Raw genomic sequence first — 16,800 nt, 5'->3', positions numbered from 1 at the left:
TACTGATGAAATACTTCTTTAATCCTCATAGGAAACTTATGGTGGCTGTAATTACATGCCTTCATTTTGCAGATACAAAAACTAAAACAGAGAAGTGAAGTAACTTTCCCCGCACAGAATAATAAATGGCGGAACTGGATTCGGAACCCGGTCGGTTGAGTTTGGTGTCTGTGCGCTTCCTCATGAAGCTGCTCAGCCGGTCCACACAGCAGGAGCTGCCCACACAGTATCTGGAACATGAGGCCGGGGCTCTGTTTCACTGTAACACAAACACAGCATGCAGACCGTGGCAAGTGTGAATTTGTTTACTTAAGAATCTGGTTATCAAGCAGTTACTTAGGAGCAAAGAATTTGACACTTGGCACCTCTATTCCCTCAACCCTTCTCTTTGTTACCAAGAGGCCTCATTCTTCAAATGAGATTTTTTTTCTCAGCCTGGTGTTGGATTTTCCCTTTAAAAGACCCTTCTCATTAAATTACTGCCATCAGCTGTATGAACAGCTCTGGGACAGGTCGCGTAAACAGTCATAAAAGTGTTAAAGGTTAAATTGAAGTGCTTTGAAAACTCAGCCGGGTGTGTCTCTGAGAAGAGAAGGCTACGCTAACTAGGACAGCCGGAGCCCCAGGACAAAGGCTGGGAGGTCTGAGGTCACTTTCCAGTTCTGTCACCGAGATCAGATGGCTTTGGGAGAGTAATCCTTCTGCTCTTCTTTGTGTCTGTCCATCAAACGGGCAATGGCAATGACAATGCAACTCTTTGCTTTTCCCCAGTTCACTTCCTTTCTGCCTATAATAGGAATTAAATTAAAAACAAAGATACCTCCCCCTAAAATGATTTGAAGGAAAGACCATAGTGGAAAAGTAGGCTAAGTTCCTGGGAGAGTCCTAGGCTAAGTTCAGACAAAGATACGGAGTCATTTCTTTCCTGGGAAGTTTCCACCTATTCCACGACTGTAATCTGCATGGACGTACAATATTCTCTGACAAACGCAAATATTAAAAGGTAACATGTTTCGAAGTGTCCTCAGAAGTATACTGCAGCAGTGTCCTGAGGGGCCTGGGGCTCCGTTGGTTCGGAGCTGACTCTGGATTTCAGCTCAGGTCTTGATCCCAGGGTCACGGACAGGGTGCAGCCTCAGGCTGGGTGTGGATCTTCTTTCTCCCCTCTCTCTCTGCCCCTCCCCTGCTCGTGCTCACTCTCCCTCAATAAATAAACGTTTAAAGCAAGCAAAGTGTAATGAGATGTTGCAATCTGCTCAGCTCCGTTTCTTGCCACAACCAGTGTGTGTGTCCCTCCGGGCCCCGTGCAGATCCCGTATGTGAGCAACGTCACGTAGTGCTCTGAAGGCACGAAATAGAACGCTTCTTGGGGCACCTAGCTGCTCGGTCGGTGAAGGGTCTGACTCCTGATTTCTGCTCAAGTCATGATCTCATGGTTCGTGAGACTGAGTGCCAGAATCCCTCTCTTGCTATCCCTCCCACCTCAACTCTCAAAATAAATAAACTTTTAAAATATAATGAAATGAAACATTTCCTTTCTTACAACTGAGAAAATTATTTTAGTGAGCACACTTCGGTGTCCATCAGTAAATCATTTTGGAGCAGAGTTGGAGAACTCAGAGCAATCAATGTTCATGGAAGTCTGTGCCCCCACAGTAAGGGATCCAGAGGCAGTATGGGCGGTGATTGGCCATGGACTTTAGAGCCGTAAGGCCTCTGGGTTCCAATGCTGCCTCTACCGTGTCCAGGCTGTGTTACTCTGGGTGAGATTCTTAACCTCTCCGAGCCTTAGGTTTTTTTATTTTAACTTTTTAATATTTTAAATTTATTTTGAGAGAGAGAGAGCAGGGGAGAGTGGGAAAGGGAGAGACTCTTACGCAGGCTCCGCAGGGCTGGAGCTCACGATCCCAGGATCATGCCCTAAGATGAAACCAAGAGCTGGACACTTAACCCTAATTTTTATTTTAAAACTCTGCCCCTAATTCTTATTTTAAAAACTTCACACGGTGCAGTTCAGTGTTTGTAGTGCACAGGTCCTGGGGTCTCTGAGGAGTGCACAACGCTGTACATCAATGGCCGTGGTTATAAGAGCTCTTCATCATCCGATAGACTCACCGGTGAGGTCCTCTCAGCGCCTTCCTTGCCCTGCTCCCACCCCGCCCGCTACTCACCCCCAGCAAACACTGATCTGTTCTTCCCACAGTTTTGTTTTACCAGAATGTCATCTAAATGAAATCATCTATATGTATAGCGTATTCTGAGTCTGACTTCTTTCACTTAGCAAAGCTTCCTTGAGATTCACTCAGGCCGTGTCATTATCAATAATAGGCTCTGTAAGTGTCAGGGAACTATTCCATGCTGTGGCTACACCACACTTTGTTTATCCATTCGCGGCTGAGAAACATCTGGGGGTTGATCATTTGTGTCTTTCAAGGAATGTGTCCATTTTTCTACATTGTTGGATTTGTTGGTGGAAGCTTGTCTGGGATATTCCCTGTACAATCTGTAGACGTATAGTGACGTCCCTCCTTAAGTCCTGATACTGATAACTCCCGTTTCTCTTTCTCCGAATGAATCTTCCGAGGGGCTCACCAGTTTTACTCACCTTTTCTAAGAACTAAGTTTTCGCTTTATTGGCTTTTCTCTGTTGTTTCTCTGCTTGCTCTTATCTTTATTGTTTAGTGCCTTCTACTTTTGACCTTATTTTCTCTTCTTTTTTCTAACTTCTTAAGGTGGGGGCTTAGATTATTGATTTTCAAGCTTTTTCTTTTCTTTCTTTTTTTTATTGTTTATTTATTTTGAGAGAGAGAAAGAGGGAGCAGGGGCAGGGCAGAGAGAGAGGGAGAGAGAGAATCCTAAGTGGGCTTCATTCTGTCAGTGCCGAGCTCACCGTGCAGTTCAGTCCCACAAACTGTGGGATCATGACCTGAGCCAAAGGGTCAGATGCTGACCTGACTGAGCCACCCGGGTGTTCCAACCTTTTTCTTTTCTATTATAGACATGCAGTACTATAAGTTGCCTTCTAAGCACTGTTTTAGCTGACCTCACAAATTTGGTTATGTTCTATTTTGATCTTCATTCATGTGAAACATTTTCTGATTTCCCTTGTACTTTGTTCTTTGACTCATCACTTATTTGGAAGTCAGCTGCCTAATTTCAAAATATTTGGTGGATTTTCTAGATTTCCATTTGTTTTTGATTTCTAATTTAGTTCCTCTGTGGTCAGAGAATATGCTATGTGATAGTAATCCTTTCCAATTCATTGAGACTTGTGTTGTGAATTGGCATATGGTCTATCGTGGTGTACATTCCGTTCCAAAAAGAACATGTTCTCAGCAGTCGTTGGTTGTAGTTTTCCAAAAAGATCAATTAGGCAAAGTTAGCTGACCCAAATCCTCCATATCCTTACCTACTTTTTGTCTACTTGTTTTATCAAGGATTAAGAGAGGTATATTAAAATCTCCAACTATAATTGGAGATTGAAAAATTTGCCCTTTCAAGGGTCACTAGGTGGCTCATTTGGTTAAGCAAACAACTCTTGGTTTCAGCTTAGGTCATGATCTCATGGTTCGTGAGTTTGAGCCCTGCATTGGGCTCTTTGCTGTCAGCACAGAGCCGGTTTCAGATCCTCTGTATTCCTTTCTCTGCCCTTCCCCCACTGGGCGCTCATTTGCTCTCAAAAAAAAATTTTTTTTAATGTGTCCTTTCATTCTGGATTGGATCACTGTACACCTGTCATCATTTCCTGTAACTCCCCCTCCCAAAGGCATAAAAGGCCCTGCCCTGCCTTTGTTCGGGGCTCTCTCCACGTGGCCAGCGGGTCGGCTGGAGACTGTGAGCCCGAGCTTAAGCTTGTAATAAAGGCCCTTTGCTTTTGCAGGCGTGACTCGGTCTCCCTAGCAGTCTCTGGAGCTTGTTTTGGGGTGATTTGGGGTGATTTTACAAACTTGGGCACAACAATTCCAGTTAGTTTTTGCTTCATTTTTAAATGTTTATTCATTTATTTAGAGAGCATGTGTGCAAGCAGGGCAGGGGCAGAGAGAGAGAGGGAGAGAGAAAATTATAACTGGGTTTCATTCAGTCAGTGCAGAGCCCTCTGTGGGACTTGATTTCATGAATCCATGAATCCATGACCTGAGCCAAAACCAAGAGTCACACACGTACCTAACTGAGCCACCCACATGCCCCTGCTTCGTGATTTTGAAACTATGTTATTACGTAGACACACAGTAAGGATTATGTCTTCTTGATGAGTTGACTTTTGTTATTTTGAAATGCTCCTTTTTTAAATAATACTCCTTGTCTTGAAATCTACTTTATGTGATATGCATATAGTCATAGCAGTTTTCCTACGATTCAGGCTCACACAGTATCCCAGACTCTCTAGCGCCTTGTTCAGATGTGCTGTTAAACTGAGGCATTTATTTCCCCAGTAGCTAGTAGAATGGTTGCAGGTGGCTCACACTGTCTGTATTGTCCTTCTCTTCCCCATCTAACAAGGTCCAACAAACTTCTTGTAAGCAAATTTCAGAGTCCTTTACAAGGGGAACTTGATACATAGTATATTCTTTTCCATGTTTTTATTATTAGCTTATTATTAGTCTTTATTTTGAAATTGCATCTCTTAAGAACAGCATAGTGTTGGAGCTTGCTTTTCTATTCATCATGACCATCTCTGCCTTTTCATCAAAGTATTTAATCAATTTATGCTTAATGTAATTTTGATATGATTGGGTTTAAGTCTATCATCTTGCTCCTTGTTTGGTATTTGTCACATTAGTTCTTTGCTCCCTTTTCTTTTCATTACTTCCTTTTTTTAAACAAAGTTTTAATATTATTTTTTGAAAGAGAGAGAGAGACAGAGCATGAGTGGGGGGGGGGGCGTGCAGAGAGAGCGGGAGACAGATTCTGAAGCAGGTTCCAGGCTCCCAACGGCCAAGGCAGAGCTGAACGTGGGGTTCAAACTCATGAGCTATGAGATCATGACCTGAGCCAAAGTCGAATGCTTAACTGACGGAGCCACCCAGGCACCCCTCTTTCCTTCTTTTTGATCACTTGAGTTTTTAGGATTGCATTTTAGGGGGTGACTGGCTGGCTCAGTGAGAAGAGTGTGTGACTCTTGATCTCAGGGTCATGAGTTTGCATCCTATTTTGGGTGCAGAGATTGCTTAAATAAATTTCAAAAGAAACTTTAAAATACTGTAATTTGTATCTTCTATAGGAGTTTAAGTTAAAGCATCTGTTTTATTGTTTCTTTTTTTAGGGTTTGTACTAGGCATTATAATATGCATCCTTAATTTATCACAGTCTAACTCGAATTAATGTTATACTACTTCAAGGGTGTTATACATCTGACTGGGGGGCTCAGTTGGGACTTCAGCATAAGTTATGATTACACATAACTTTAAGCCCCATGTCAGGCTCTGTGCTGACAGCTCAGAGCCTGGAATCTGCTTTGGATTCTGTGTCTCCCTCTCTCTATGCCCCTCTTCCACTCTTTTTCTTTCTCTCTCTCAAAAATAAATAAACATTAAATTTTTAAAAAATGTTTTACTACTTCACATAAAATGTAAGAAACTTAGGAGAGTATACTTCCATTTAACTACATTATATCTTTTGTACTATTATTGTATTAGATTTTACTTCTTTATATACTGAAAACCCCACAATATTGAGTCATTATTTTTGTTTTACACAGTCAATTTGACTTTAAAGAAATTAAGAAAGGATAAAAAATAGTCTTTCATATTTTTCTGCATATTTTTATTGCGTTGGGAGCTCTTCTTTCCCTCTTGTATATCCGTCTGGTATAATTTCTTGAGCACTTCTTATAGAAAGAGTTTGCTGGTAAAGAATTTTCTCAGCTTTCCTTTTTCTGAAAATGTCTCTGTTTTGCTTTCATTATAGTGAATACTTCTCTGCATTTTTTGGTTTGTTTCAGCATTTTAAATATGCTGTTTCATGAAGCCATTATTTTTGTTTTTCTGTATATAACATGTCTTTTTTTCTCTCTCTCTCTCTGATTCCTTTTTAGGGTCTTCCGTACTGTTGGGAAGAATAAAGTAGCATACTTTCAGTACTCACAGGAGACTTTGAGAAGGACAGGTGTGGAGTGCCATGGTCTACCATGGAACCCTACCACTGGGAACCCAGTCTCCTTCTCATGCGGCGTCAGTCTAGCCTGAACACCTCAGAGTACGATCAATGTAAAATTGAGAAATATTGAGTTTCCAAGAATGCCTGGACGGAGAAGGAGCAGGGGCCAACTCCTGTGGGTAAAGGTAAGAGTTTTCCTAAGGGCTGGCGGAGATCTGCACTGTAGAAGCTAGAAGAGAAGGTCCCTGTAGCCGGATGCTTATGTATAGAGACAAGGGAATAAGACGAAGGTCTGGGAATGGATAATTTAAAGTTGCATCCTAGGGACGCCTGGGGGGGTTCAGTCGGTTGAGCAGCGACTTTGGCTCAGGTCATGATCTCATGGTTCTGTAAGGATGCAGGTCCAATCCGGCCCTCACCACCGGGCCCGTCCCAGCCTTCCCAGAGCCGGTCGCGGTGCACCTCTGCAATGGAGATGCACCCGGTGGCCGTGAGGGGGGGCGGTCCCCCGCTAGCCGCAGGTCCGATCCAGCCTTCCCCTTTACTTAAAGGGGAAGGCACCGGCTTCTCCTGAAAGGGCGAGACAACTCCTGCGGCGCCCAATCGGGGGAGGCCGGCTGATACCGTTGACCTTTCTAGAGGCGGGCCTAGTCATGCCCCATGTGGGGCATCCTGGGCCCACTCTGATTGGTCAGTGCTCCAGATGGTGTGATTGGCTCCCACAACTGCCAGGGTTGATGGGGGGGGGGGCAGGGATTGGATCACTGTACACCTGTCGTCATTGCCTGTAACTCCCCCTCCCAAAGGCATAAAAGGCCCTGCTCTGCCTTTGTTCGGGGCTCTCTCCACGTGGCCAGCGGGTCGGCTGGAGACTGTGAGCCCGAGCTTAAGCTTGTAATAAAGGCCCTTTGCTTTTGCAGGCGTGACTCGGTCTCCCTAGCAGTCCCTGGTGTTTGTTTTGGGGTGATTTGGGGTAATTTTAAAAACTTGGGCACAACATTTGGTGCATTGGCCGGGAAATCCCCCTCCCTGCCCCAGAGCTCCTGGGACACTGACACGTTGGGCCTAATCACCGGCTGGTGAGTGCACTCGTTTTTTGTTTCCTTGCAAGGTTTTTGTTTGTCTGTTTTTGTGTGTGTTTGTGTGCGCAGGCCCGTGTGCGCGGGGCCTAGGCAGGGGGTGGCCGAAATGACCCCATTAGGACCTTTGTGAGCCTCAAAAGAGCCAGGTGGACGTGCCACGGAAAGTTTTGGGCTGTGGGTGCAAAGAACGTCTGCACCCACCCAAGGAGTAGGTGAGTGGGGTCTAGGACCCCACCAGGAGAATGGAGAGCCGGCTCGCCTACAGGGGGTTTCGTTGGGTGCCGCGGCGAGACCCCACTAGGAACAGGGGGAGACTGGAGTAGATCTCCTCTTGCCAGGATTCTGGTGGCTCTCTGGACATCGGCAGCACAAGGGAAAGCTGGGTGCCTTTGGCTAAGCCACAGAGCCATTTTGTGTCTGTCTATTTGCAGTGTGCTTTTCTGGAGATTCCACTGGTGGCAGCAGTGTGACCCCATTGTGTGTATTTCCCTGTGTGATTGTTTGTGTAAGTCCTCCTCGGAAGGGAGGCATAGACGGAGGTGGTGTGTAAGTCCTCCTCAGGAGGGAGGCAAGGTATAAGTCCTCACCGGGACGTAAGTGGAAAATGGTGGTTCCTCCCTGACTGAGGGGTTCCACGGGAGCCATCTTGTGTCTATCTGTTTGCAGTGTGGCATTTCTGGGGTCTCCACTGATGGCAGCAGTGAGACCCCTCTTGCATTTGTTTGCTGTGCGTGCGTCTGTTCCCTGTGCATCAGTTTGCTGTGTGTCTAAGTAGGATTTTTGACTAATTTTTGTGTTCTGTGGCTTAATCCTGTCTTTTGTGCTGTTTTATTTTGTTGGAACTCATGTCATGGGAAAGTCCGCCTCAAAGCCTCTAGATCTGGTTCTGCTTCACTTCAAGGAAGTTAGGGTTCGAGCTCAAAACTTATCAATGGATGTCGAAAAGGGATGTGCTATATTCTGCACATCTACACGGCCTATGGCCCCCTGAGGGTACTTTTCACCTTCCAATCATAGAAGCAATAGAAGAAAGAGTTTATCAACATATGGGGGGCCATCCAGGTCAGATTCCATACATTGTTGTCTGGAAGAACCTGGTCACTAACCCACCCATTTGGGTGAAACCCTTTCTCTCTTCAGTATCTCCTCAGGTTCTGGTGGCTCGAACCCCAGAAGAAGAAAAGCCGAGACGAACCATGACCTCACCCTCAGCACCCCCCTACCCAGTTTTGCAGGAAGGAGCGGATGAGGATCTCCTCTTTCCCCCTCTACCTTACCGACCCCCTCTAAATCCCTCTGATCCTGTTCCATCTCCTTCCGTTGAAGGAGGCCCAGCATATGTGACCCATAGCCAAAGGGGCACCGGCCCAGACTCCACAGTGTTCCCCTTGCGAGCCATGGGACCTATAGACGAGGCAGGAAATCAGCCTCATCATTATTGGCCCTTTGCCTCTTCTGACCTTTATAATTGGAGATCTCAAAACCCCCCTACTCAGAAAAACCCCAAGGGCCTCATTGGGTTGTTAGAAACTGTACTCTTTACTCACCAACCCACTTGGGATGATTGTCAGCAATTGTTACAGGTTTTGTTTACAACTGAGGAGCGAGAACGGATCCTGCTGGAAGCACGAAAACTTGTTCCTGGTCCGACAGGGGTCCTCACCATGAACCCCGCTGACATAGATGCCTGGTTTCCCCTCGTCCGCCCCAATTGGGATCATAACACAGGAGAAGGTAAGGAGCGCCTCAAGGTCTATCGCCAGGCTCTATTGGCAGGTCTCAAAGCGGCCGCTAAGAGGCCCACTAATCTGACTAGGGTGTATGATATAAGGCAGGAGGCAAATGAAAACCCCGCTGCTTTTCTAGAACGGGTGATGCAAGCCTTCAGGCAGTTCACCCCATTCAATCAGGGCATGCAGATCATAAGTCAACCGTGGCGATGTCTTTCATTAACCAGGCTGTGCCCGGCATTAAGAAAAAATTACAAAAAGTTGAGCGCCTAGGAGAAAAGACTCTCCAAGATCTAGTAGAGATAGCAGAAAGAGTGTACAATAACAGGGACAGTGCTGAGGAAAAACAAGTAAAGGCAGAAAAAAGACAAAATAGAGATTTAGCCAGAGTGTTGCTGGCCTTGACTGCAAACCCAGAGGACCGCCACCACCAATTAAAGAAAATTGCTGGGAGAAGAGGACAAGAAAGAGACCCAGAGTGCCGCAGGACACCAATAGGTAAGAATCAATGGCCTATTGTAAGGAGGAAGGACACTGGCTCAGAGACTGCCCTAGGAGAAAAAGCACGCCTAAAGTGTTATTCGCTGGGGAAGATAGTGATTAGGGAGGACGGGGTTCGAAACCCCTCCCTGAACCCAGGGTAACTCGTAAGGTGGAGAGGAAATCAACTAACCTCTTGGTGGACACTGGGGCACAACACTCGGTATTATTAGAGGCCAAGGGGCCTACCTCAAGTAAGCGATCTTGGGTCCAAGTTGTCACCAGGACCGAGCAGTATCCACGGACTATCCCAGACTGTCCTCACCCCCTGCTGGGGAGAGACCTTTTATCAAAAATGAGGGCTCAGATTCACTTTGGCCTGCAAGGAGCCCCTAACTCCTGGTGCCCACATTGACTAGTGGCTCCAGAAATACCCACAAGCCTGGCTGTTTTAAGGGCCTTCAAGTCTGCCTGGAACACTCCTTTGCTCCCTGTTAAGAAGCCTGGTACTAATGACTGCTTTTGAGTGGCATGATCCTGACATTGGCATTCACGGGCAGCTGACTTGGACTCAACTTCCTCAGGGGATTAAAAACTCCTCTACCATCTTCGATGAGGCACTGCATAAAGACTTGGGTGAGTACCGGAGGGAAAACCCAGACGTTATGTTAATGATCTTCTGATTGCAGCCACCCCTGAAGAAAGCTGCCTTCAGGGAACTCTTCCTGATGTTGGCTAAGTTGGGATACAGAGTCTCTGCTAAAAAGGCTCAATTTGTAAGCCCCAAGTCACTTATTTGGGATACATCCTCAAGGATAGTCATAGATGGTTGTCTCTGGCCAGGAAGGACACCATCCTCCACATACCCCCACCTAAAAACCCCACACAAATGAGAGAGTTTTTGGGGTCGGTGGGGTTTTGCAGATTGTGGATTCCAGGCTTTGCAGAAATTGCTAAGCCCTTGTATGAACTGACCAAAGACAAGAGTGAGTTTCAATGGACCCCTGAACATCAACAAGCATTTGAAACTCTACAAACAGCTCTCTTGTCAGCACCAGCGCTGGGGCTTCCTGACATTACTAAGCCTTTCCACCTGTTTGTGGATGAAAGTAAAAGGGTGGCCAAGGGTGTGCTGACCCAGACGCTAGGACCCTGGAAAAGACCAGTGGCCTACTTGTCCAAACGCTTGGACACAATAGCGGCCGGATGGCCCCCCTGTTTAAGGACTGTGGCCACAGTGGCGTCTTTAGTTAAGGATGCGGATAGATACTTTCTCAGGGTGGACTAAGGCCTCTCCTACCAAGAGCAAGACAGCTACTATTGTGGAAAAGAAATTATTGGAAGAGATCCTGCCAAGGTATGGTTTTCCTTAGTTTATAGGGCCAGATAATGGACCAGTGTTCATGTCTAGGGTAAGTCAGGGAATAGCACAATTCATTGGGGCAGATTGGAAATTACACTGTGCATATAGACCCCAAAGTTCAGGACAAGTAGAAAGAAGGAATAGAACTCTAAAAGAGACCTTAACTAAATTGACCTTAGAGACTGGTGGAGACTGGGTAGCCCTCCTTCCCTTTGCCCTGTATCGGGTGCAAAACTCTCCCTACCAAATGGGTATAACTCACTTTGAAATTATAGTTTTGTGACTCTTGTTGTGTTTGCTTACCCAGATTAAGAAATCTGTGATATTCAGGAATGTTATAAAGTATTTGTGTGTAATCTAGAGCATTTATGTTTTCTCTCTACTCAAACCATCTAAAATTCAAAAACACAGTGAGTATTCCACCAATACATTAGTCTTGATTTGGCTATCTCAGATAAAGGAGGTTTTTTAGAGAGAAAAACTCAATGCACTACTGTGAATGTAACTCTAGTTCTGTTGTCTTTGAATATTTGTTGTTGGATCTCAGGCTTGTTAGTCTGTGAGGATGATATTTAAAATAGGAGTCATGCCTTTTCAAGAGACTTAAATGTGGACTTCACAGAGAAACCAAGAAATTCAGCCCCTATTAAAGTTTCAGGCACCACTCTGTAGCTAAGGCCAGCTCTGAAGAATCCTCAACTTGGTGAGGTGATCCAGATCCAGATGATCAGCTTGAACTAATCCTCAAAAAGACTCTGACTCCAGAGATCTCCAGCCCTGCTCCAGCCACACCCCGGAAGCTGGCTGGTCTAGCACGGCAGAAGCCTGAGGAATCATCGGTCCACTTTTAACATTTAGATAATAAGTTCATAGAATTTGTCAAGGAGCATGTACATAGTTGACCCAGGATTGGGTCAAGTTACAAGACAGAGGAGGGAATGTAAGGATGCAGGTCAGATCCGGCCCTCACCACCGGGCCTGTCCCAGCCTTCCCAGAGCCGGTCGCGTCGCACCTCCGAGATGGAGATGCGTCTGGTGGCCGTGAGGGGGGCGGTCCCCCACTGGCCGCAGGTCGATACAGCCTTCCCCTTTACTTAAAGGGGAAGGCACCGGCTTCTCCTGAAAGGGCGTGCATTAAGGAGGGACAACTCCTGCGGCGCCCAATCGGGAGAGGCCGGCCGATACCTTTGACCTTTCTAGAGGCAGGCCTAGTCATGCCCCACGTGGGGCGTCCTGGGCCCACTCTGATTGGTCAGTGCTCCAGATGGTGTAATTGGCTCCCACAACTGCCAGGGTTGATGGGGGGGGGCAGGGATTGGATCACTGTACACCTGTCGTCATTGCCTGTAACTCCCCCTCCCAAAGGCATAAAAGGCCCTGCTCTGCCTTTGTTCGGGGCTCTCTCCACGTGGCCAGCGGGTCGGGCGGAGACTGTGAGCCTGAGCTTAAGCTTGTAATAAAGGCCCTTTGCTTTTGCAGGCGTGACTCGGTCTCCCTAGCAGTGTCTGGTGCTTGTTTTGGGGTGATTTGGGGCAATTTTACAAACTTGGGCACAACAGTTCGTGGGTTCGAGCCCCACGTCCGGCTCTGTGCTGACAGCTAGCTCAGAGCCTGGAGCCTGCTTCAGATTCTGTGTCTCCCTCTTTCTCAGCCTTTCCCCTGCTTGTGCTCTGTCTGTCTGTCTGTCTCTCTCAAAATAAATAAACATTAAAAATTTTTAATTTTAAGTCATATCCTATTATATTATAATATATGTAATATATATGTTATATAATATGTATTACATCATATTAACTTTTTTAACTTTTCTTTTTTCCTTTTTTTTTAAAGCAATCTCCACACCCATCATGGGGCTGGCGTTCACGACGCTGAGATCAGAGACACGTACTTTCCAACGGAGCCAGCCAGACACTGCGCCCCAAGGATATAACTTTTGAAGGGTTTTTTCCTTCAATTCTGGGAAAAGTTGTGTTTCGCATACAATTTTTTTGAATATAGTTGACAGACAATGTTACATTAGCCCCAGGGGTACCACTTAGTGATCTGACAAATTTATACATTTCAGTAGGTTCACCTCTGGTGACCATCCGTTCCACTACGTTGTTATTACAGCATAGACTGGGTTCCTCACGCTGTGTCATTTGCTCCCGTGACTTATTCATCCCATAACTGGAAGCCCGTATCTCCCATTTCCCTTGTTTATTTTGCCCAACTCCCCAACCCTGACTTAGCATATACTTTTAATTTCTTCCTTTAATATGGCGTAATTCCTTTAGCGTTTTCCAGTCTGCTAATAAATTTGATGAGTCTGCATGTCTGGATCTGGGCTGTAATAGAAGGAAATGAGAGTTGGGTCCATTAGGATATTTGGAATCTCCCCCAAACGCAACTTGCTTTTCTACTCCGCCGATTCCCATCCTGCAAAGTTCCTTAGAGGTACAGCATCAAGGTGCGCAGGGAGCCTGCAGTCATGATTTCCAGACTGAGAACAAGAACCAATGAAGAGCTGGTTCCACCATCCCCCAGGTGGAATGGGATTTAGTAGAGAGACTTTAGGAAGAGCACATACCTTGGAAGATCAAGGAACACTCCAAGTCCCCAAAGTTACTTATAGGGAGTTGTCCCTTAGAGAAAAGGAAAAACTATATCTGGGTTCCATGAATTTTACAATACAATCTGAAAAATCTATAATAACATATATAATTGTGACTGAATTTTAACTTTGCTTATAATTAAACGGAAATCAAAAATAAAATACCATTTGTCCTCTTCTTATTGTCAAAACATAAATTGGTATTGATTTGGAGATCCAGTTGGCATTAGCCATACATAATGAATGGATACTTCAATTACATTTCTAGAAATGCACTGTTTTCCTCAGAAACATACACGCAAGCACACAAATATATTGATAAAATTGTTCACTTTAGTATTGTTTTTTAATAGCAAAGACTGGAGTGAAGCAAAATATCCATTAATATGTGGGCACTAATACATTAATCATAAATTATACTTCCTCCTTAGTATGAAACACTATGTAGACATTAAAGAGACTGAAATGCAGGTGCTGACTAGAAATGTTCGTGGCACGTTAACTGAGAAAAGCAAGCTGTAGAATATGTGTGATCCATTCTTTAAGACAATTAAAACTACAAACACATACAAATAATTACATGTACCCATAAAGACATGTTTTCGTAAATACAGAAAATGGGAAGAAGACAGACTAAATTATGAATAGGAGTTATTTGGGGGGATACGATTGTACAAGTTGACTCTCGAACAATGCAGGGGTCAGAGGTGCCTACTTAACGTGTAGTGGAAAAATCTGTGTGGAACTTTCATCTCTTCCAGAACATAGGCACTTATGACAAAAGCCTTATGAGAATGACAAATAGCGTTGACTAAAAGCCTTATCAGTAACACAATTAACACATATTTTGTATGTTATATACTGCATTCTTACAATAAGGCAAGCTAGAGAAAAGAAAATGTTAATAAGGAAACTGTAAGGAAGATACATTTACACTGCTATATTGTATTTATTGAAAAAAATCATGTATAACTTGAACTGTGAAGTTCAAATATATGTCATTCAAGGGCCAACTGTACTTTTGTTTTTGTTACAGTGAGTATATATTACTTTGGTACTCAAAGAGAAAAATACAGTGTGGCACATATATGAACAGCATGTAAGACTGAGCTGTACATCGGGTAGGTTGATGAAGTCCACTGATGTGTGTGTGGGTCTGGGAGTCAATGGTCGTGTTCGGAAATACTTGAAAGGGATGATGACATGTGTGCAGCATTATCAAGGATAGACAAGAAAGATGGAAAAGGAGAAAGGTACAAAGCCATGGAGGAAATAAGTATACTGAATTCATTACGATTTTCGAAAACTAGTATGTATGGCTTGGGGACTGAAAAAAGAAAGGCAAGGAAGTATACACAAGCTGGATGTGGGGTCGCCTGGGAGGCTCCGTTGGTTAAGTAGTCCCACTCTCGATTTTGGCTCAGGTCATGATCTCATGGTCTGTGGGTTCAAGCCCCTTGTCGGGTTCTGTGCTGACAGCTCGGAGCCTGCTTAGAAGTCTCTCTGCCCCTCCCCCTTCAAAAAAATAAACACTTCCTTTTTTAAAAAGCTGGATGTGCAAGAGAACCGCAAGTGAATTTGAGATTCCTAGAGGTCTTAAGTGTGAAGTGTGGAGAGCGCGCAGCAAGAGGGCAGGCAGAAGCCAGGCTGCCGAGGGCTTCTGTGCCGCCCAGGAATCTGACCAGCGTCCTGCAGGACAAAGACCCCACTGACGGGGTTCCGGCAGGAGAGAACATCAGCTCTGTTGAAGACAATTCGGAGAGAACCCACTCTGGAAACTGGGAGATCATTTAAGTGATGGAATGCAATGAAAATCCAAACTAACCAGTGACAGAGTGAATAGGCAGGAGAGTGGGTTTGAGACGGGTTTCAGAGTAAAAGGCACAGGGCTCGGGGATTCTTCAGATGTGGGCGAGGCATAAGAGTCATGTCTTGACTCACTTCCATGGTTTTCACTTGCGTAAGTGGGCAGAGGGGATGACCCCTGCCAACGCATAAAATACAGATGGCAAACCAAGCTTGTGAAGAGGAGAAAATGCAAGAGGGCTCCACTAAACACAGAAAGGGGCAAATCTGATGGTGACGGTGATGGTGACGGGGGTGGGGGTCGCCGTGGCAGATGACGTCAGTTTCAGACATGCTGGATGGAGGTGCCTACCCACCATTAAGAGAAGTTGTCCAGTAGGTGCTGGATGTATTAAGACTGTATAATTCCGGAGAAATTTCATGTCAGCCCCGTACTAGGCATGAGCTGCGTTGTATGACAGTCATGGTTTTTGCCCTCCGGAAAGCGACAGCATAATGAAGATGCATAGTCTGGGGCTCGGGAGAGAGGTGAGGACAAGAGCTCTCAACATACAGAGGGAGAGTGTTAGAAGTAGACAGAATGAAACTCCTAGAACTTTTAAGTATCACTTACTATGCACATCAAGCTTCACAACATTCCCATGAAATATTATTAAAATGTTACAGATGAGGTAAATGAGGGACAAGGAGGTGAGACTCAGAGGTCACAATCTGGCGTGTGGGGTGGATTTTATCCCACAAGCTGTTTCCCTGCAGTGATTTAAAACTGCCTCCGGATGGGCTTGCACTATGTACCACTCACGACCTTTCTGCTCCCTTCAGGCCAAAGGTTGCAGTGACACAACTTTCCTGGTAAACACGCAGGAGTTCACCGTGAGATGAGAGGACTTGGCCCAGCTGTCAGGGCAGGGTTCAGACTTAGACCCTGCTCTGGCTCTGCTACACTTAGGGATCATGCTGTGGAGTCTCACAAGAGAACTTGTTAGTAAATGTGCTGAAATGTGAAGATCAGCCTAAACCCCCCCAGGTTCTGATACACGAGGTACCGTGAAGCAATCTACAGCACGCAGAGGTAGCTGCCGAGATGGATCTGAGTGTTCACAGGCGACCCAAGTTCGGGGTACTGCAAGAATGAGGCACATAAACATTAAACTCCCTTAGGATGACTGCAGATTGGACCCTTTACAAATCTGTGTATCCCACCGGCTGTGAATTCTTTTTAATACCCGTCCCCAAGATCGTGGCACTTAGAATGATAAAGATTTTTGAATGAATACGTGAAAATATACAATTTCTGCTAAATAATAAAAATTAGGGCAGATGTCCAAACGATGGAGATTTTCCAATATCGGCCTGAACCGCTTGGGACCCTGGGAGTCTCGTGTCACGGGCTTCCTGACCCCGAGGAGAGTCCAGGGAAGGGAAGAGGGCCCCTCGGTGGAGGAGGCCCTGAAGATACCGACTTGTAAGCACAAACACTGAACAAAAGTGCACGATCCTTCAGAGTGCAAGGCCCCTGGAGGGGCCCCTCCTCCCACCCCGGACGCTCCCCGCGCCCTCCGCGCTGGGCCTGCCCGCCCTCCCCGCGGCGCCCTGCAGGGCCGAAGCCCGAGTGCGTCCGGGCGGCGCTCCGACGCAGCCCCGAGGGCT

The 16,800-nt window shown here is 45.7% G+C and overlaps 1 long non-coding RNA gene across 1 annotated transcript in view; it reads right to left on the bottom strand.

The window, feature by feature from the left end:
* Positions 1-16,800, bottom strand: part of LOC115292452 — a 17,695-nt gene continuing 895 nt past the window's right edge. Inside the window, exon 2 of the long non-coding RNA XR_003909001.1 lies at positions 1-259. This is a non-coding gene — a long non-coding RNA (uncharacterized LOC115292452). The remainder of the gene's footprint in view (positions 260-16,800) is intronic.

Source organism: Suricata suricatta, chromosome 5, assembly GCF_006229205.1.
Source record: "Suricata suricatta isolate VVHF042 chromosome 5, meerkat_22Aug2017_6uvM2_HiC, whole genome shotgun sequence".
Classification (NCBI taxonomy): Eukaryota; Metazoa; Chordata; class Mammalia; order Carnivora; family Herpestidae; genus Suricata; species Suricata suricatta.
The sequence above is the reverse complement of the archived record's forward strand: the minus strand, read 5'-3'. Positions and strand labels throughout refer to the sequence as shown.